Here is a 22,074-nt window from a genome sequence, read left to right as displayed (position 1 = left end):
CATACTGAAATGCTCAGCGCTGCCGGGGTGGGGTCAGGAAGAGAGAAGGTGCTGATTCCAGCGTGGGTGTGGGCAAGCGCTGGCAGAAAGATCCCTGAAGGCAAGGAGCTGTCTCAGGGAGCTAAAGACCTCAAAAGCATTAAATAAAGTTTTTTTAAATTAAGGACAAAAATGCACAAACATCACAATTGGTCATCTGAGCATATACATTATAAAAATGCTGTCTGTAGATTTTTCTTTTTCTTTCCTTTAATAACGGCAACCTCATCCCACCCGTGAATGAGGTTTCTTGAAAAATGGCCGGTTCACCTCTATGTCAACCATAAGGTTGGACGGACCATGAAAAATCGGAGACAATTACACCTTTAATTACAGTAGTTGGCCTCTTAATTGTCAGCGGGCGAGCTTCCGACTTATGCATGCGTCCACGACTGAAATATCGCAAAAGTGCAGGATGACGTTGGGACACTCGGCCAACGTCATCTCGCATGATTTTGCATCTGATTGGGTTGGGTGTTTGCCTACACACCATGCTAAAACTTATGCACTATATACTTCATTGGGCTTCAATTGTTGCCTGGAAGCCTGTTTTAATCTCGCTTTGCAATGTTTCAATATGTGTCCACTTTTGTGACAAAAATAACACCCCACCTTTTTAAATTGCCAATCGTTGAGAGTATGATTGTTTCCACGTTGATAAAAATTAGTTTTCACCTTTGCTACTAAGCTGTTTCCTCTAAATTTTCGGTTAGTGGGGACTGTTTCCTGCTTCACAGTGAAGTCTTGGCTTTTCGCGGCACTTTCATCTGATTGTTCCTACCTAACTAGGAAAGCGGCGCCATTTTGCACACCTTAAATCGCTTTTGAGTCCCTTACAGCGCTTTCCATCGCAAGCGCTATTTCTAACGCTTTCATAAAATCACGATTCACTTCAGCCAATAATCTTCGCTGAATAGCATCCTCCCTCATGCCACAGGCCAAACAATCACTCAGTAGATCATTCAGGGTTTCACCGAAATCACAACATTCCATTAGTTGTTTCAGTTTCACCACATAGGTGGCAATAGTCTCCCCAGGGCTCTATTCCGACTGAGGGCTTGAAAATGTCCCTTAACGAGGTCTACTAATTTACTGATGGTCTTCGACTGAGGGACACTGTCAAGGGGCCATCAAGTTTTGAATTAAACTGTAGGCCTTTCTCCCACAAATACTCAGGAGAATCATTCTCCTCTATTCCTCCCCCATGATATTGTTGGCCTGAAAGTAGAATGCAAGATCTTCAATATATTGAAACCAGTCACCTGGTTCAAAGGGATTGATTCCGCCAAACTGTGGCATCTCGGATAAAGATATCTTCCTTTCTTTTTAATTACCTTAGATACTCACAATTGTTGGGCGAGGGACAGTACTGGTTCTAATTTATCCTATTTCCCACTTTGTTATAGATTTGATTTTCCAGGCAGCTTTTCTTGGTGGAAACATTGAACTTTATATACAAGACAACAGCAGCAACTACACATTTGCATCTAAATCTAAATTAAAGAACTCTCCACCAGAGGTTCCCCACTCTGCTAACTCATTGGTTTACACAGATCATGTGATCTTACAACCCAGGATTATTCTTAAAGCTGTAGAGTGTCCTACGTTTATTACTACATTATTACTACAGATGTACTCACCAGATGTAATCCCGAGGCTACAATAGAACTTGATCTCACCGAGGTATATGTTTCTGCACTGGTGGAGAGTGTGGGTGAGCGCTGTTGCAGGCCTTCAATGAGGGTGCCTTCAGATTCTTCTTCCGATATGTCTTTGGGTCTTGATTGGAGGCCCTGGGTTGTGGACTCCATCTGCTGTTTCCCAGATGTGCCTGGGAAAGGAAAGGGAGATAATTAATGTATGACAGTGGTCTGTGAAACAAGATACATCAATCATGACATGGTTGCCTGATGGAAGTTGCACTGCTGGATCCTCACTTGGTAGAGCACTACTGACCTTACCGTAAGTACAGGAACTTACCAGATCTTCACCGGCCAGCTGTATGATTCTATTTTCAAAGTCCATGAGGAACTTGATTTCAGGCATTCCTCCACCAGTCTGTGACCTATCCCTCTTGTTGTGTGCCAGCTTGTCCTGTATGAATACAGATGGGGAGAGTGAGAACAGGCCAGCCAGATGATAAGTATGCCTGTCATGTGTGGGTGGTGAGTGGTCCCATGGCGGAATGAAGACAATTAAGGTGTGTGTGAGAGAGTGAATAGTGATGTCCCTTGAACTGGCAGTGAGTGAGATCTCTGTGGATGTGTAATGGGTTTGTGAGTGTTTGAGCTGAGAGTGATGATAGGAGTGTCCTACCCTGGCAGAACCAAGGAGAATATTTATCCTCTTTCGATATTGGGTGGCTGTCCTCTTTTGCAGGGCGCTGACTACTGCTGCCACTGCCTCCCATATTAGGTTGGTGATGTTGCTGCCCTTCCTGCAGTCAGAGCATGGTAGAGGACATCCCAGCGGGTCTCCATGGCATCCAAAAGACGCCCGAGGGGCACATTACTAAACCAAGAGCTGCAGTCTTTTTGTCTTTCAGGGCCATGTCTTCTTTGCAGCAGTCCTGTGCTGGAAGCACTGAGATGTGGTGTGTGCAGCTGGACTTTAATATGGTGCTCAGTGTGATGAAGGGTTGATGTGATGGCATGGCGGGCAAATTGGAGGCCGCTCACTGTTGAAATGGCATGTTTCCCAGGAATGCATGATTAATGAGGGGCGTTTGGGGCAATGCTGCGTGAAAAACTACCATTGCGGCTGGTGGGTAAAACGTTCTTTTTCCTGCCCACTACCACACTTAGTGCAAATCAGACGATTCCGCCCATAGTCTTTTTGGTGAGAAAGTTGTCTTTCAGGTGGCACTGCTGAGTGCAGAAGGGACTGGAAGGTCTTGGTGGGTGGGACTTCCGCCTGAGACCTGTCAAGTGCCTGAGTCACAGGTGAGGCCTACTCTTTTCCCCAGCATGTAATTTCCAAGGTACCAACTTCAAACCTCCAAGCCTGACTAAATTTACAGCATGGTTATATGCTTTTCTATGTTGTAGTCTCATATCCACTGGGAAGAAAATATAAATAACTGGAGCTCAGTCCTTTGCTCATCATGAAGAAAAAGGGCCAACATACCATTTCCCAAGGGCAGACTTCAGACTGGAACTCTGGAGGTAAATGAACTGCTTAAGAACTGTGGTCCAATGTATAATCATTCAATCATTGGATCTTTTTCCCTCAGCCTGGTAATCCATTCAATTATTTTGATATCTTCTTAAAATGAAAACAATGTAGAGATCAATAATCCTTTCTCGTTTGTCTCTTGATTTATTTGAAATTGTTAGTTACTTTTTTGATTGTTAATAAAATGTTATTTGAATCTTTCGATTTGATTTATTGCAATCCAAAGGAAGATGTGATTAATAGTGATTAGCTTCTTGTGGCAGCCCATCTAACACTGTGAATGCAATGATACTTTACTGGTGTTTCTTTTTTGTTTTATATCACCTTAAAACAGATTAAGGAAAGTACTTGACATCCACCACAGACCTATTCAAATTGGTATGAACATTTTAATTTAGAAAACTATAATATCAGAATGATTGCAACATTCTTTTAATTGTTAATTTGGCATGCTAAACACGGTTAATAATTATTTCATAAAGTATGCCCTTCAGTTGTGACCAGTAAATTAAGAACAATACAATGCAAAATGACAGGTTTAATTATTTTTAACATTAGCGATAAACAACTACTCACCTGTTGTGCATTCTGTTTATAAATTCCAGTAGTAAGAACACAATTGGCAATGACCAATGGTTTACAGCCTGATTACTATATTTTATCATTGACTTAAAAATCTGCTTTTAAATAATGCTAGTTTTGGCTTTAAAACTTTCCTCCTACTCCACTCTGCTACTCACCCTCATGAATGGGAAATTTCCAGTTTTAACCATGTTGACAGCCTGGACAAGAGACAAATGGTACTTGCAGAATGTTATGAGACAGCCTTTTGGTAAAGCTGAGTTATTTAAAAATCCCAGAGGGAAACTTTAACCAACTGTCATAACCTATTTTTTAAGTGGTATGTTTGAGGTGCAACTCTAAATTTAGGAATCAGACCACCAGTTTTTGAGAGGTTTTATATTAAACTAAATGAAACATTTTATTAATTTAGACAAGTTAAATAGATACACATGGCTACAAATTACTACTATCATAACTTTTAACAAACTCCCAAACTAATCTCCATTAAGGCAACAGCAACCCATAGACTTAACCGAACACCAGGCAAAGCATTTTCACCTTACAAATTCAAAATAAAGTTCCTTTCACTTTGGTTCTTTGCAGATACAGTGATAGGCTTACAGGCTTTTATCTTACATCGCCTCTGCCCTGCATACATGAAAACTGCTGATGTTATACATAGCACAGCTCATTGAATGTAAATTCTCTTTGTATCACCAGCCTTTTCTAAAAATAAAACCCCTTTCATAATACCAATTTTATTAGCAATATAAACATATTGCTTGGTCGCTACTCATTGGGTGCAAGATTTCACCCCACTTGAATGCTCTATTCATAAAATGCAAATTCACTCTACCTCTCTTACATCTCAAAACTAGTAAACATCAAAGCACTGTGACTAGCTGGCTTTAATCCAATTAAGACACACCCACAGACTAAACCTCTATTTTAAAAGTAAAATATTTTTCAGTAATATTATGTACATTAATAGCTTCATGAGATACCCCACCCTCTTGAAAAATGAACCATCATAATTCTGAAAGACGACTTCATTTTAATAACTCATCTCACACTACCTCCTATACTTATCACACTATAACATTACCAGATACATACATCAACATAACAATATATGTAATATACACACAAGTCCTTGTTATCAACAGAAATCACTCCAGTTCTGTGTCTAGGTGGTTTTAAAAAATGTCCCATTTTCCTTAAAGCTTCAAATGCTTGATAACTCATCTGTTAACAGATTTTATTCTAGCAATATGCATAATCCATAGATTAAATGGTTGTAATAATAGACTCCACCTGAAAAGCCTTGCACTTTTGTCTCAAAATTTGTCCGAAAACTTCAAAGAATTATGGTCTGAATAAACAATTGTTTCTGATGAATTGTTAGCAACCTAAATTTCAAAATGCTGCAATGCTAACACCAAACTCAAAGTCTCTTTCTCAATTGTTGAATATCATCACTGTTGTAGGCTTATAGGCTTTTCTCTTACATTGCCTCTGTCCTGCACACATGAAAGCTGCTGAAGTTATACCTAGCATAGCTCATTGAATGTAAATTCTCATTTTATCATCAGCCTCTTCTAACAATAAAACCTCTGTCATAGTACCAATTTTATTATTACTTGGTCTCTGCTCACTAGGTGCCAGATTTCACTCCACTTCTTGAATGCTCTATTCAAAAAATATAAATGCACTCTACCTCTTACATCTCAAAACCAGTACACATCAAAGCACCAAGGCTAGCTGGCTTTAATCCAATTAAGACACACCCACAGGCTAAATCTCTATTTTATAAGGTAAATATTTTCATATAATATTATAAACCTTAATAGCTTCATGGCACAGAGCATCTAGTGACCATTCATGAGCAAAATAGACAGCCACCATTGAGGCATCACACAATGTGTGCAACCTTCTCTTTCAAGGAGTATTACTTCAAGGTAACAAAATTATCTTGGTAAGGAAGAAGAAAAGAAGAATCCTTGAAAATCACAGTTGTTTCCCTATATTGGATTACAGTAATTCTAGTACATGCAGATGACACAAAGATAGGTAGAAAACTATGTTGTGAAGCAGACATAAGGACTTTGCAGGCGGATATAGATAAGTTGAGTGAGTGGGCAAAAATCTGGCAGATGGACTATAATGTGAGAAAATGTGAAGTTGTTCATTTTGGCAGGGAGAATTAAAAAAACAGAATATCATTTAAATGGAGAATGGCTGCAGGATTCAGAAGTGCGGAGAGATCTAGGTGTTCTCGTGCATGAGTCACGAAAAGTTAGTATGCAGGCACAGCATGTAATCAAGAAGGCTAATGGAAAGCTATCTTTTATTACGAGAGGAATTGAACATAAAAGTAAGGATGTTATTCTCCAGTTATACAGGGCATTGGTGAGACCACAACTCGAATACTGTGTGCAGTTTTGGTCTCCTTATTTATGGAAGAATGTAAATGCGTTGGAGGCTGTTCAGAAGAGGTTTACTAGATTGATACCTGGAATGAGCAAGTTGTCTTATGAAGATAGGTTGGACAGGCTGGGCTTGTTTCCACTGGAATTTAGAAGTGAGGGTTGACTTGATTGAAGCATATAAGATCCTGAATGGCCTTGACATTCCCTCTTGTGGGTGAATCCAGAACTAGGGGGCATTGTTTTAAAATTAGGGGATACGCTTATAGGACAGAAGTGAGGAGAATTTTATTTCCCTTAGAGGATTGTGCCACTTTGGAACTCTCTGCCTTAGAACGGGTGGCAAGTAGGACTTAATTGGGCAATCCAGCCATGCCACTGAGATTCCCACTACTGATAATATGCCATGATGGCGGGAAGACATCGGGTTCCCCTTCCAACGCCTTTCCCCGTTATTTAACCAGCCCTCCTCTCTCCTAGACTGTCAATACTAGGCTGGTAAAATTTAGCCAATTGTTTCAGAAAACTATCATGAACACATTAGAAATTTACTCTCCTTCTGATATGTGCTAGTCTGCTCATCCCAATCTATATGAAATCCTCCATTCAAACCACTGTCAAAGTTCATGAAATACCTTATCTCTTATATTCCTCAATCACTTATTCTTCCTAAAATCTATCCAGTCTCCTCTTTAATTTGCTGACATTGACTCTGCAATTCAGCAAAGATCCTCCCACAACATCGGTGGGAGAGCAATGGAATTCCAGATGAGCGATATGAGCAGCAAATAATGGCCAATTCGACTGTTTTTCGATGCGTTCTGCAGGTTTCCCACCTATCTTACAGTGGGAGATTTAAAAGAACTTCATGTGGTTTTAGAGTCACTATTTGCTTCCATTGGTTTCCTTAGACAATCCCCCATCTCCACTCTCTGTGTGAAGTAATTAGGTCTGAACGGTCAGGCCAGATGCCTTCTTCTGAGCCTTTAAATCCATACCCCAGCTGTAGAGGTTGCCATTATGACAATCATTGGCAAGTCAACCTGATTTTAATTGCTTCTCCAGTGGATAGCTTAAATATTAATTTAGAATAAAACACAACATAACAATGTTTAAAAATTAATGTAATCTGAGTAATCTTCCTCATTGAAATATGTTTATTATTGTGTAAATATATCCATTGATAAGTCTGTGAGGTGTTTCAGCTTAAAAAAAGACCTTTTAAATTGTGAGAAGATAAATTTGTAAAGAGATGTATTTATTTATAGGCATACCATTGAATAAATTCTGTATTTTGTGATGCACATCGAAAGGCAGCATCATTCTGAACATGGTATTCCTTGCATTGCACAGCATCTATTTGAATTATGAAATGTCCTGCATCCAGAAGGGAAAAAATGTGGAGATCTTTCCATTATTGAAATTCTTAAACATCTTCTCAACATTACTGCATCAGTGAATGTTTGTCCTGAGCTGCTGCTTCTCAGTGCAACTGGCAATACTCTAGTTCTGACTGTGATCTGCAGTCATGCTTCATTCTTATCTACTTATTTGAAATACTCAGAGACTAATAAGAACGAACAGCACAGAATCTGTCCATTCAACCAAACTGGTCCATGCAGGCACTTATTCTCCACATCGTCCTCATCCCAGCCGTCTTCAGCATTCCCTTTTATTTCATTCTCTCTCATTGTGTTATCAAACTTCCTCTTAAATGTATCTATTCTATTCACTAAAAATAACCCTTGCAAGTTCCACATCCTAACCACTCCCTGGGTGTTTATAGTAAATTTCACTTCACTTATATTTTTGCTTTTATTTTGCCTCTCAAACCTGAGCATTGGAGGCATGAAGTAAATCTTCTTTCTGACAAGGTTAGTAGAAAACAAGCAACCATATCCAGTTGCATCCAGCCTAAGTTTACTTCATCAGTAACACTCAGTCATAGCCAACTCTATGACATAGCAGAATTTTCAGACTGGAAAAGAATTGAACGTAATAATAAATGGCACAGCTTTTGAACTGTTACCTCTCTGTGCACCAAATAAGATTACCCTGACAATATACATTTCCTGCTGATACTGAACAGTTGGAGGCTCTCTTTTCTGGCAGTGGGATTTTAAGTCTCCTTAATTGCACTACACTTTTCCTTCTTTTATTCACAGAATGTGGGCATTGCTGACAAAGCAAGCATTTGTTGCCTATACTTAGTTGTCCTTGAGAGGCGGAATAGTGTGTGGCTCTGAGGGGAACTTGTAGCTAGTGGTGGTCTCATGTGTCTGCTGATCTTTTTCTTGTGACTGGTCGAAGTCACAATTTGGGAGGTGCTATTGAAAAAGCCTTGGTGAGTTGCTGCAGCGCATCTTGTAGATGGTATACACTGCTGCCATGTTGTACAGATGGAGGGGTGGGGGGGGGTGGTGAATGTTTAAGGTGTTGGATGAGGTGCCAATAAAGCTGGCTGCTTTGTCCTGGATGATGTGGAAGTACCCATCAATTCACAACATCATGTGCAGATCAAGGGAAAAAGTGCAACTTGTGCTCAAAGATGAACCACTTCACAAAGATATGCAGGTCAAAGAAGAAGACTTCATCAGTTTGGCACATGGAGAAGTCTCTTCCTAAGAGTAAGGTACGGCATGTATATACCATCAAAGACAGTAAAGCACCAGATCATTTTAAGCAATGCTCAGTGGAGATTGCAGGTGTTTCAGTGTTTCTCCTCATTGATGTTAGCGCACAAGTTTCTATAAGCAACAAAGTCTATCATGGTTATTTTAGCAACTCTTTTTCACAAATGCAACAGACATTCTTTAAGCTTATGATCTCTCAACTATTCCAGTTTTGGGAATGATCACAGTTCCAGTGAGAGTCAAGAACATCACCTTAGACAGGTTCACATTCTACGTAAGCCAAAGGCAGAGGATTTATGGGGTGAACATGTTCGGTAAGCTTGGCTTCAAACTTGAAAGTCTCACTGAAGCACACATTAATGTGGTCAATGACACAGAATATACACAACTAGTATTCTTCCTTATTTTCTGGATCTGGGGAGATTAAGGGGAACTGTCATGTTCCTCATATCGACAGAGTTTCACAAAATTTATATAAGTGGTCCCAGAGCTTTCATTATTGATCTAGGCACCTAGAAATGATAATGGCACACTCACCCTGTCGACCCTGCAAAGTCCTCCTTACTAACATGTGGGGGCTTATGGCGAAATTGGGAGAGCTGTCTCATAGACTAGTCAAGCAACAGCCTGACATAGTTATACTCACGGAATCATACCTTACAGGCAATGTCCCAGGCACCACCATCACCATCCCTGGGAGGTCCTGTCCCACCAGCAGGCAAACCCAGCAGAGGTGGCGGCATAGTCAGTAAGGAGTATACAGTTGGTAGTATGCAGTGGTATACAGTCGGTAGAGAGTAGCCCTGGGAGTCCTTAGCATTGACACCGGACCCCATGAAGTCTCATGGGATCAGGTCAAGCATGGGCAAGGAAACCTCCTGCTGATTACCACATACTGCCCTCCCTCAGCTGATGAATCAGTGCTCCTCCATGAGGAACATCACTTGGAGGAAGCACTGTGGGTGGCAAGGGCACAGAATGTACTCTGGGTGGGGGACGTCAATGTCCACCACCAAAAGTGGCTCAATAGCACAACTTCTGACTGAGCTGGCTGAGTCCTAAAGGACATATCTATTGGGCTGGGTGTGCGGCAGGTGATGAGGGAACCAACAAGAAGGAAAAACATACTTGACCTTATCTCACCAATCCACCTGTTCATGACAGTATCAGTAGGAGTGACCACCGCACAGATGCTGTGGAGGCAAAGCTCCTCTTCACGTTGAGAACACCCTCCATTGTGTTGTGTGGCACTACCATCGTGCTAAATGGGATAGATTTCATACAGTTCTATCAGCTCAAAACTGTGTATCCAAGAGCTTGTACAACTTGCTAAGTCGTCTATTTATTCTGCAATCCACTAAAGCGCTCATTAGCTTGCAGTCTGTGCCCGAGGGGTGAAAAGCTCTGCAGCATTCGGTGGCACTTGCATGCCTCTGTGTTGCTTGAGTGGGTAGATAAGCTAGAGGCCTGACTCCAAGCATGTCAATGTAGCTGTGCCTGAACTGCCTCAGCTGCAGAGGAATGGTCACTTCATAGTTTTCCTAATGTGCGGCCGCTTCCGTCCCCCACAACCCACACATGCTTGTGCACTACCATCAACCGCTGTGCACCCCTCCCCATCCCCCCCACCCCGCCTCAACCGTTATCAACTGCTATCAGCAGTAGCAAGATTGTATTCAACCAGAATCTGTAACCTCATAGCCGGACATATCCCCCACTCTACCATTCCCACCAAGCCAAGGGATCAACCCTGGTTCATTGAAGAGTGCAGGAGGGTATGCCAGGAGCAGCACCAGGTACACCTTAAAATGAGGTTTCAACCTAGTGAAGCTACAACACAGGACTACTTCTTTTTAGCTCTGAAGAAGAGTCATAAGGACTAGAAACGTTAACTCTGTTTCTATTTTTCTCTCCGCAGATGCTGTTAGACCTACTGAGTTTTTCCAGCATTTTCTGTTTTTGTTTCAGATTTCCAGCATCCGCAGTATTTTTCTTTTTGCTATTATTTTGATCCACATTTCCCATCATTGGGAAAGGAAATATATCCTAATAATCACTCTCCTCAAAATATCCTGGTCTGCTTGCCATCAATCATCTTACCTTCCACTTTGTGTTGTCATCCATCAGATAAGCATTGGTACCATTTGATCTCCTTTGGTCCTGATAGAGATGGTGCAAGTTTGTAGTCACAATTTGGCTGTTTGGTGAGAGCTCAATCTCCAACTTCAAATAGTGGTTTTGTTGTGCATGTTCAGTTGTCAAAGTATGGTTTTGCTTTACCTTGTAGCTTTGCAATTCCTTCTGCTGTTGCTCTGACATTCTTGTTGGGTAGCAGTGATGGCTTAATATTGCTCAGTGGCATGTGAAAGCTACAACCAATCATATGTTTGTCCGATATTTACTTGTCAAAGAGTGTAGGATGGATCGATATGTGTGAAGTAGGATATGACTGCATTGTTAATATGTTAAAATGTTTTCCCCACTGACAAGCCATCTCTCAGATTGTCTGTAATCCCCCTATTGAATTGTTTGATGCCACCATTTGATTGTGGTTTGTATCGCAACGTCAGATGGTGGTGAATTATGTAACTTGTGAGGGACCCTGTGCACTGACTGGAAACAAACTGCAGTCCATAATCAGTGTTGATAATCTCCAGCAAGCCCCTTTTTGTAAACAACTTGTCTAGAGTATCAATGACCGAAGTGTTGGTTAGCGAAGTGCTGTAGTGATTTCTGGCCATTTTTTTTTTTTATCCTTTCATGGGGCATGGGCATTGATGGCTAGGCCAGCATTAATGCCCATCCCTAATTGCCCTTATGAAGGTGATGGTGAGCTGCCTTCTTGAAACACAGCAGTCCGTGTGGCGTATGTACACCCACAGTGTTGTTAGGAAGCGAGTTCCAGGATTTTGACTCAGTAAGAGTGAAGGAATATGTAGTCCCATATTGTAGCTTCACAAAGTTGGCATTTCATTTTTAGGAATGTCTGGTGCTGCACCTGGCATGGTCATCCACACTCCTCACTGAGCCAGAGTTGATCCCTTGGCTTGATTTCAGTGGCAGAGTGGGGGATCTGCCGGACTGTGAGATTACAGATTGTGGTGGAATGCAATTCTGCTGCTGTTGGTGGCTCTCATGGATGATTTTGAGGTGCCAAATCTGTTCTGATCAATCCCATTTAGCATAGTGGTAGTGCCACACAATACCATGGAGCATATCCTCAGTGTGAAGACAGGACTTCATCTCCTCAAGGACTGTGCAATGGTCATTCATACCAACACTCGCATGGACAGATGCATTTATGACAGGTAGCTTGGTTGGGCAAGTTCAAATAGGTTTTTCCCTCTTGTCATATTACAAACATTTGAAATAGGAGCAGAAGAATGCCATTCAGCCCTTGAGCCTGCTCCGGCATTCCTTAAGATCATGGCTGATCTGTTTGTGTTTCAAGTTCTACATTCCCATCTACCCCCGATAACCTTTGATTCCCCTGCCTAACAAGAATCTAGCTACCTCTGCCTTAAAAATATTCAGTGACCCCTGACAACCGGTATTTTGCCTATGTTAGGAGGGCTGACCACTGCATAACCCTAATCACCAAGGCCCAAGAAGGGATCCCCCAACATCAATGCTGCCTCCATGGCTAAGACATCAGTGCTGGGATATAAACACGTCCTTCACCCCTGGATCACTGGGGCCTACCTGCCTGGGCCTGGCTTGCTCAAACATACCTATCTTCCCCTTGAGGCATCCTTTTTCTCAATCTGCAGCGGCAGCAGTGGCCATCACTAATGGTGGTGCTGTTGAGGCTGTCAAGCTGCTGGCCCACGGGAGGCAAGTTGTTAATTGGTTGTCTCCAGAATAAATACTGCCCAGGGTGCTCGCTCTCTGTCAGCATGAGATTGGCTCCCCCTTTCAACCCGAGCGGTGGGACATCGATGTTAACAAAATTCATTCCTATATGCCCTAGAACCAACAAGGAGGCAGACCATATTAAATTTAATTTGAGTAATGAGCCATATTTAATTAACAGCTTTCGCATGAGTGAACATTTATCTCATAACCATCATAATATGATCAAGTTCAACTTAATGTTTAAAAGTGCTAAACTTGAAATAGCTATTAAGATTCTATATTTATGTAGCTCTGACTTCAATAGGATGAGACAGTAAACTGGACAAATTTGTTAATGGACAAAAATGAAAGAAAATCAATGCGAGGCATTCAAAATTCAAAAAATATTCAAAAGACAGCCATGGACAACTAGAGAGGTAAGAGACGAGGTAAAACTAAAAGTAAAACTTACAAAATGCAGTAAATAGTGATGGGGAAAGATAAAACTAAACAACTGTGGATTGTTTTTAATTTAAATTACTAAGCGTGGAATTTTCTGTGTCTGTTGGTGTCAGGCGAATTTGGTAGTGTGAGCGGCCAATATGGTGAGAAGGCTAAAAATCAGTTTTACGACATTGCGAAACCAGTTTGCAATCATCTGCTCTGCCTGTCAATGGTGGGCTGCGTTTCCCGCCATCAGAAACTTCATTGTAATACATTAAAAGCCCAGCTCGCCAGAATCATCCCCCCACACTGGATCATCTGAGCACGTCGACATGTTTCACAATAGCATTTATAAGGCGTGCATCTGGTGAGCTGTGCTTTGAGGGGAACTCGGAGGCGAGTGCACAGTAACGTTGTGCAGCGCTCGCAAGGGTCACCTTTTGGACTTCAAGGTTGAAGCATCGCGCACTCAAGCGAAGGCACAGGCAAGATGTTTTTCCCGGTTGGCTGACAGTGTGGTGCCAGGGCAAGGGATGCCCTACGGTTGAGGTGGCTTGGGGGCGGGGCAGGGGCGCGGCAAGGGCTGCGCTACGATTGAGGTGCGGTGGGGGGATGGGGAGCGGTGCACAGCGGTTGATGGTAGTGCACAAGCATGTGCGGGTTGTGGGGGACGGAAGCGGCCGCACATTAGGAAAACTATGAAGTGACCATTCCTCTGCAGCTGAGGCAGTTCAGGCACAGCTACATTGACATGCTTGGAGTCAGGCCTCTAGCTTATCTGCCCACTCAAGCAACACAGAGGCATGCAAGTGCCACCGAATGCTGCAGAGCTTTTCACCCCTCGGGCACAGACTGCAAGCTAATGAGCGTTTTAGTGGATTGCAGAATAAATAGACGACTTAGCAAGTTGTACAATCTCCTGGCTAACACTGGCCATGGAGCAGTCACTGGTGGAGGTGCTCACAGTCCCTTGCAATGTCATTGTTCAGGTTTGGACCAGTCTCCCCATGGTTCAAGCTAACAGTGCAGCCTTGCAGTGCGGGTTAGGAGAATGCCTGTGCCTGAGCTGAGAGCACAGCGTGCAGTCCAGTGAGCAAAGCTGCTGCCAATCGGTCAGATGGAGTGGGATGGAGGTGGGTGGGGTCTCGGGCAGCCATGCAGCACATAAAACTCTGGCCATCTAAGTGGTGGCCAGCACCTCTGGGAAGTGTTCATGGATGCATCCATGAGGTCATAGATGACATCTTCGCGAGGGCACAAAATTTTGTGCGTTTCACCCGAGACCAGGAAAGCCAGGATGCAAGAGCACTGGGATTTGCCCAGATCTCAGGTTTCCCAGTGGTTCAGGTTGCCATCGACTGCACTCGCGTGGCGCTCAGATTGCCATGGCAACAAGTGGTCAACTTTGTCAACCGCAAGGGATTCCATTCACTGAGTATTCAGCTGGTGTGCAACCATCACAAATGCACCCTGCATGTCTGCGCTCAGTTCCCATGGAGTGTCCATGACTCCTACAGTATCAGTCAGACTCAGATCCTTGATGTTTTCCAGGTTGCACAAGGGCTGCAGGGATGGCTACTTGTGGACAAGGCCTACCCGCAGAGGGCGTGGCTGATGAAACCTGTGCAGCGGCTTCAGACTGCAGCAGAGCGAAGTTATAATGAGGCTCATGCTGCAGCTCGCATCTTGGTGGAGTAAACTATCAGGATGATGAAAATGAGGTATTGGTGCCTGGAACGGTCTGGTGGAGCCCTACGATACAATCCACAGAGAGTGTCACACATCATTGTCGCCTGCTGTGCCCTTTACAACCTGAACTGTAATGGGGAGAGGAGCTGGCTGAGGAGGAGATAGAGGAGCTGGACGTCTCCTCCAATAAGGAGGATGCCGACGGTATTAGGGTGAGGAGGTCCTCGAAGACAAGGATGATGGGGGTGAGGCCATTGCACTGGCCATACAAGGCAGGCGTGTTCGGGAGGTCTTCACACAGATTTGTGGCGGATGATGCCAACATGCAGTGAGGAGACACCACAGATCCTCACCTTGCATCTGTGAACGTTTGACTCCTGTCTGGCTGATGGCAGTGCACATACCCTCTGTGATAAGGCTCCTGTCATGGAGATACAGCACAGGTGCTAATAGTTGTTCAATTCCAGGAGGATGATCATGACATGCAGTGAGGACATTCTACAGATCTTCACATTGCCTCTGTGAATGTCTGACTCCTGTCTGACCGAGGGCAGCTCACTTGTACTCCCATGATCAGGGTCATACCATGGAGATGTAACTGTGAAACTTTAAATGTACCTGTTCCTTTATTAGCTTTTGCTGCCTGACCCCTTCAGAAGCACGGTGTCACATGTCACAGATTCAGATGAGATTGGGGGCCAGCCCCACCTCAAAGGTGCTGAGAGCACAGAGAGAATGACAGAACTCTGTGACGCCTGCCCATGACATTCTGGCAGCAATGACAAGCACAGTCAAGGTGCAGGCATCACTAATGTGTCCAGTGAGTGTGAAGCCAGACAATCACTTTGGTCTGAAGGTTACACACTGCACAGGGAAGAGGCCCTGGACTGAGACACCTGCCTTTATTGTGTGCAGGAACCAAGGTTTCATATCTGAGTGACACGAACACTGCTCATCAGAATGAGGAGCCATAGGCAGGGAGACATTCTTGGGAATTTATTTATAATAGTGAACACTATGTGCAAGTGATTAACACCCGTGCCTGGGCTGCGCAATGACATCTTCTTAACTTTCCTAGTATTGCCGCTGCGTCTTGGTGCTCCTCCGACAGCCACAGTGGAGATGGAGGCAGCCTGCTGACTGCTACGGCCTGGTGTCTGCAATGACCTTGTCGGGCGTCCTCTGAAAGGCTGAGACCCGGAGGGCTCGGGTCTGCTTCGGGGTCCTGCTGTGCGGCAGTGGTAGCCTCCTTGGCCTGTGGAGCTGGAGCTGCCGGCATCACAGGAAGCAGGGAGTCGGCTGGGCCAGACAATCTCGGAGTCACCTGCTGATCCCCCTCCCTATGGGTGCCCAAGGGCCCCAAGCTGACTGCTTGAGGACTATGGGAAGTTGGAATGAGATCGAGCTGCTAACACTGCTGGAGGCCAACTATGGGGTCAGCGATGGAGTTGAGCCCACGCAGCAGTGCAGGACCGACGTCCTGGATCAAGGTTTCCATGCAGGCCACCATCCTACCAGTGTTGACCTCAGTGTGTCGAAAGTCCCGCTATCACATCAGACCGAAAGCAGACAGACTCCTCCATCGTGCTTTGCAATCTGAGGAGTGCAGCGGACATCCCTTCCTGATGTTCCCGAGCTTGCCTTTGCAGCACCAACAATTGAGGTGTGACTGAATTCACAGGCTCCTCAACTGACTCAGATTCAGCAGATTTCTGGCCTCCCCAGTGTCGGAAACCTGGGAAGTCCCTACCGCTGCTTGCTGTGGATCAGACAGTACAATGTGCTCACCAGATTGCGATCCTGAGGCTACTCTAGAACAAGGTCCCACCAAGGTGTGTGTCTCTGCACTGGTGGAGGTTGTGGGTGAGTGCTGTGAGGGGTCTTCAGATTCTTCTTCTGATATGTGGTCGGATCTTGATTGGCGGGCTTGTGCTGTGGACTCTCTTGGTTGTTTCCCAGATGTGTTTGCGAAAGCAAGGGGAGATAATTAGTACATGGCAGTGGCCTGTGGAACAGGACACATCACTCACAGCATGGTTGTCTGATGGATGTTGCACTGCTGGATCCTCACTTGGTAGAGCAGTACCGACCTCACCATCAGCACAGGAATGGTCCAGATCTTTGCTAGCCAGCTGTATATTTCCAAAGTCAGTGAGGACCTTGATTTCAGGCATTTCTCCATCAGTCTATGGCTTCTTCCTCTTGTTGTCTGCCAGCTTGGCATGAATAGAGATGGAGAGAGTGTAAGCAGGATGCCTGTCAGGCCAGGTGAGTATGGCTCGCATGTGTGGATGGTGAGTGGTCCACTGGAGGGGATGAGGAGAATGAAGGTGTGTATGAGAGAGTGAATTGTGATGTCACATGACATTGAATAAGGTCCCTGTGGATGTGTGATGGGTTTGTGACTGTGTGTGTTGAGAGTGATGAGAAGTGTAACTGACCCTGGTAGAATGGAGGAGATCATTCATCCTCTTTTGGTACTGGGTGGCTGTCCTCTTTTGCAGGGCATTGGCGCTGACCACTGCTGCCACAGTGCCACCATGCTGGATTGGTGATGTTGCTGCCCCTACTGCAGCCAGGGCACAGGTAGAGGACATCCCAGCAGGCCTCAATGGCATTCAAAAGGTGCTCAGGAGACGCATCATGAAACTGGGGAACTTCAGTCTTCTTGCCTTTTGGGGCCATGTCTTCTCGGTAGCAATCCTGGGCTGGTAGCATTGAGTGGCTGGCGTATGGCTGCACTTTAAATATGGCACTTGGTGTGAGGAAGCGGCAAGGTGATGGTATGGCGGGCAAGTGAGAACCCGCCTGCCATTGAAATGGTGTGTTTCCCCGGAATGCATGATTAATGATGCGGGTTTGGGATGATATGGCTTCGCGGCCGGCAGGTCAAACATTCTTTATCCCACCAGTTATCACACTTAGTGCAAATCTGGGACAATTCCACCTTAAATTTAGTTTTTTACCTTGCATACAATATTCAAGTCTTGATGGCAAGGATCACAGGTTTTTTTAAAGTAATTTGTCTAGAATTTAAGAGTTATAATAAGTTATAACAGGTTTTTCCCACAAAATCTTTATGTTTTTGAAATGCCTAACGATGATCAAAGCCTGAGCTTTGAACAGTATAATTTAATCTTAGAAATGAAACAAGGTTCAGATCCTTTGATTATATAATGCTACTAAAAAGGAATATTCTTTTGTGCTCTATTCTTTGTTCTGATTTGATGTAATGTATAATATAATTTTCAGGTGTTACCAGTTTTGTGTTCTGGAAATTAAATGGTTGAAATACAGTCAGGAAAATGAGGTGACAGGATAACACATTAAATTAAAATGTTGTCCTCTGAAACTTTTGACCAAAATAATATAGAACTTGCTTTCTGTTGGTTACATTGTATCCTAAGTAAAATGATTTTGGGCATTCCAATTCCTGGCAGTCATGAGTATAATCTGACTCCAAGGATGGCCAATGTGGAATGCAAATTTTATGTAAGGCTATAAGGCGCTCTGAGAATTTGAGGTTTAATGCTCCAGTTTTCACTTTGACCTTCTATTTGTTGCAGTAAAACAAAAACATATTTACTCCAAAAACATTGGGCTGAATTTTACAGCAGTAGGATTTTATGGTCACGCCGTAGTCAATGGAGTTTAGAATGGCTCGCCGCTTTTTACAGCCCTGTCCCCAGCCCTAAAAATTCTGGCCATTGGCTGTGAAATTTCACTCTTTTCCTGGCACTACAGGTGCTGTTTTATCATCAAGTAGTGTCCATGGTGCGTGCACAAATGCTAGCCACTTCGGTGCCATTTTATTGAGGACATCAGTTCATGGGTATGACAGGAACGGCATTGCCAGTGGCTGTGAAGGTGATTGTGGTCATGGAGTCTTATGCTGCTGGTCGCTTCCAGGTAGGAGCCAGCCTTATTGGCAACATCTCAAAGTTTGTCATCCACTGAGGCTGCCATACGGCTCCTATTTTCTTACCTTGAACTGGAGCTCCACATTCCTTGCCTAGACTTCTGACCCAGGCCTTTTGAGAAATGTGGAGAACTAGCTGCCATATTCTGGTACAGTTAAGTGTCCCAGCCAGTTTGACAACCTAGGTAAGGAGGTAAGTGGGTAAGGTAAGTGAGTAAGGGTCAGGGTGAGTTGTGGGGTTGGGGGGACAGGGGGAAGGGCGGGTAGGGTGATTGGGGGCTAGAGTGGTTAGGGAAGTTTAAGGTCGTCAGTGGGGATTAGAGTGGTCAGGGGGTGGGGTTACGTGGGTAGTTGGGTGGCCAGGGCAGTGGTCTGTGGAGGTCAGGTGATCTCTTGGTGGGTATTGTCGTGTGACTGGGGAGATAGGTGGGGGATCGAGGGAGTAATCAAGGGTGGAGGTATCGAGGGGTAGTCGAGAATTGGCGGATTTGGGGAGTCTGGGGGTAGTTGGGGTGTAGTTGGGGCTGGGGGAGTAATCATTTGGTCAACTCGAGGTCAGGGGTTGGTTGATTGTGGGGGCAGTTAGTCGTGGTGGTGGGAGCATAGTCGGGGAGGGTGGTTGAGGGGTAGTCGGGGGCTGGGGGAAGTACATTCTGTGCCCTTGCCACCCTCAGTGCTTTCTGCAAGTGGTGTTCAACATGGAGGTGTACTGATTTATCAGCTGAGGGGGGTGGGGTGGGTGGGTGGGGGTGGTGGGGCGCTACATGGTAATCAGCAGAAGGTTTCCTTGCCCATGTTTGACCTGATGTCATGAGACTTCTTGGGGTCCAGATTCGATGTTGAGGACTCCCAGGGTAACTCCCTCCTGACTGTATACCACTGTGCTGTCACCTCTGCTGGGCCTGTCCTGCCGGTGGGACAGGACGTACCCAGGGATGGTGATGATGGTGTCTGGGACATTATCTGCAAGGTATGATTGTCTGACGGATCACAATGTCAGGTTCTTTTTTGACCAGTCTGTGAGACAGCACTCCCAATTTTGGCACAAGCCCCAAGTATTAGTAAGGAGGACTTTGTAGGGTTGACAGGGCTGCATTTGCCATTTCCGGTGTCTAGGCTGATGCCGGGTGGTTCATCGGTTTCATTCTCTTTTTGAAACTTTTAGCGGTTTGATACAACTGATTGGCTTGCTAAGCCATTTCAAAAGGCATTTAAGAGTCAATCGCATTGTTGTGGGTCTGGAGTAATTCTCAGATGTACCGCAATTGAAAGGGTTTCCATTCCCTTAACATTCATTTAGTGTGTGACCGTTTACAATATATCAAAATCCCTAATGGCCTGCTACAAACTGCACAACGTTATCATCGTGAGGGCACAGCCTTTGCTTCCAGTTATATGGAGAGGAGCTGAGGGGGAGAGGAGGAAGAGGAGGAGGAAGAGGAGGAGGAGGACTCTGGGATGAAGCAATAACACAGCCATATTCTGCTCATGCCTGTTGGGTACATCTTTAAGAGGTATGGTGTAGTGAATGAGGGTATAGCCTCTCTTGCTCCCTATCAGGGGTCATGTGATTTTATGGCAGGCTCTGACAAATGAGCCCTAAACTCAGGCAATCTAAGGGGTGGGGCTTCCTGACGAGAGTCCTGATCGAACATTTAGCACCTGAAAATCTCTCTGTAATAAAGTTTATCTGTTACTTGTTTAAACCTGTCCGATAGGTCAAGTCATTACATTTGACGACAAGGGTAAAATAGATCTGATGCTGCACCTTATCTTGTTAAGGTGACTTAAGAAAAATAAAACTACTCACCAGTCATGCTACTCTTTGCCAGAATCGATCCTTATGATGTAACTATGGAAGACTGGAGCCAGTATGTAGAGCATCTTGGTTTTTATTTCATAGCGAACGAGATTACTGCGGAGGAAAAGCAGAAAGCAATCCTGTTGAGTGTATGTGATAGCAAGACACACAATCTCATCCGCAGCCTGATGGCCCGGACGCACCAAATTCTAAGTCCTATAATGAATTGCTGGACCTCATAAAAATGCACTTCTAGCTGAAGCCATCCATAATAATGCAGCAATTTAAATTTAATTCCAGAGTTAGGCCCCCAGATGAGTCCATCGCAACCTATGCAGCAAACCTTAAGCAGTTGACAGAACACTGTGACTTTGGGGACACATTAAATGATATTCTGTGGGACTGATTAATTTGTGGAGTTCAGGACAATGCCATACAGCTCCGTTTACTCACAGAGGTCAACATCAACTCCCCCTCGCCATGGAAAATGCTGCGAGAGACTCGCAGTCTTTGCAACACATACAACATGGCTCTGTTCTTTATGTGGGACAGGAACTTACCGCTGAGCGTGGCACGAAAACCAGACCCACAGCTGTGAGGCAGTGTCCGCTGTCAGAAACATGAAAAGGCCTAGTAGAAATACTTCAGCAGTGACTCCAAAATTAAGTTGTTATCGATGTGGAGGTGACCACAGACTGGTCACCTGTAAATTTAAGAAGGCAGATTGCCATTTCTGCCATAAGAAACGTCACATAGTAAGGCAATGCAAGGCCAAGCCGAAACAGCCCATAAAGCAGCAAATCAACATGATTGAATTGAAAAATACAGCAGAACCTGAAGCTACTGATACCGACAGCTATTCCCTCTATAACTTCACCGCTGTAAAAACCGAACCCATCACTGTCACAATCCAAGTTAATGAGAAGTCACTAATAATGAAGGTGGATATGAGTGCCTCAACCACATTCAATTACCTTAATGAAGGTAGACAGCCAATAAACCTGGAGGGGACAACTGCTAAATTAAAGACACTACTAAGGGGAATGTATTCAGGTAAAGGGCATCACCACAGTACCAGTGTCTTACAGGCAACAGACAGCCCAGCTGCCTGTGATAATAGTGAAAGGAGAAGGACCCAGTCTGTTAGGGCGAGACTGGTCACGGAAGATCAAACTTGACTGGTCTGAGATACTTCACCTGGAAACAGGAGGAGTTCCTGAACAGCTAAGGAAATACGACATTGTATTTTGGGATGAATTAGGGAAATTAAAAGGCCTGCAAATCAAGACATATATGGACCTTCAAGCGACACCATGTTTCTTTAAGGCCAGGCCTGTGTCTTATACATTGAAGGAGAAAGTGGATGCAGAACTGTGCCATTAGAAAAGTTAGGCATCATCCAACCTGTCCAATTCTCGGAATGGGCTGCACCCATAGTTCCAGTGGTTAAGCCTGACCGAACGATATGCATTTCTGGGGACTATAAATTGGCCATAAATAAGACAGTAAAACTAGCCAAGTACCCCATTCCTAGGATAGATGACTTATATG

The sequence above is a fragment of the Carcharodon carcharias genome, chromosome 1 (genome assembly GCF_017639515.1).
Source record: "Carcharodon carcharias isolate sCarCar2 chromosome 1, sCarCar2.pri, whole genome shotgun sequence".
Classification (NCBI taxonomy): domain Eukaryota; kingdom Metazoa; phylum Chordata; class Chondrichthyes; order Lamniformes; family Lamnidae; genus Carcharodon; species Carcharodon carcharias.
Note: the sequence above shows the minus strand (reverse complement) of the source record.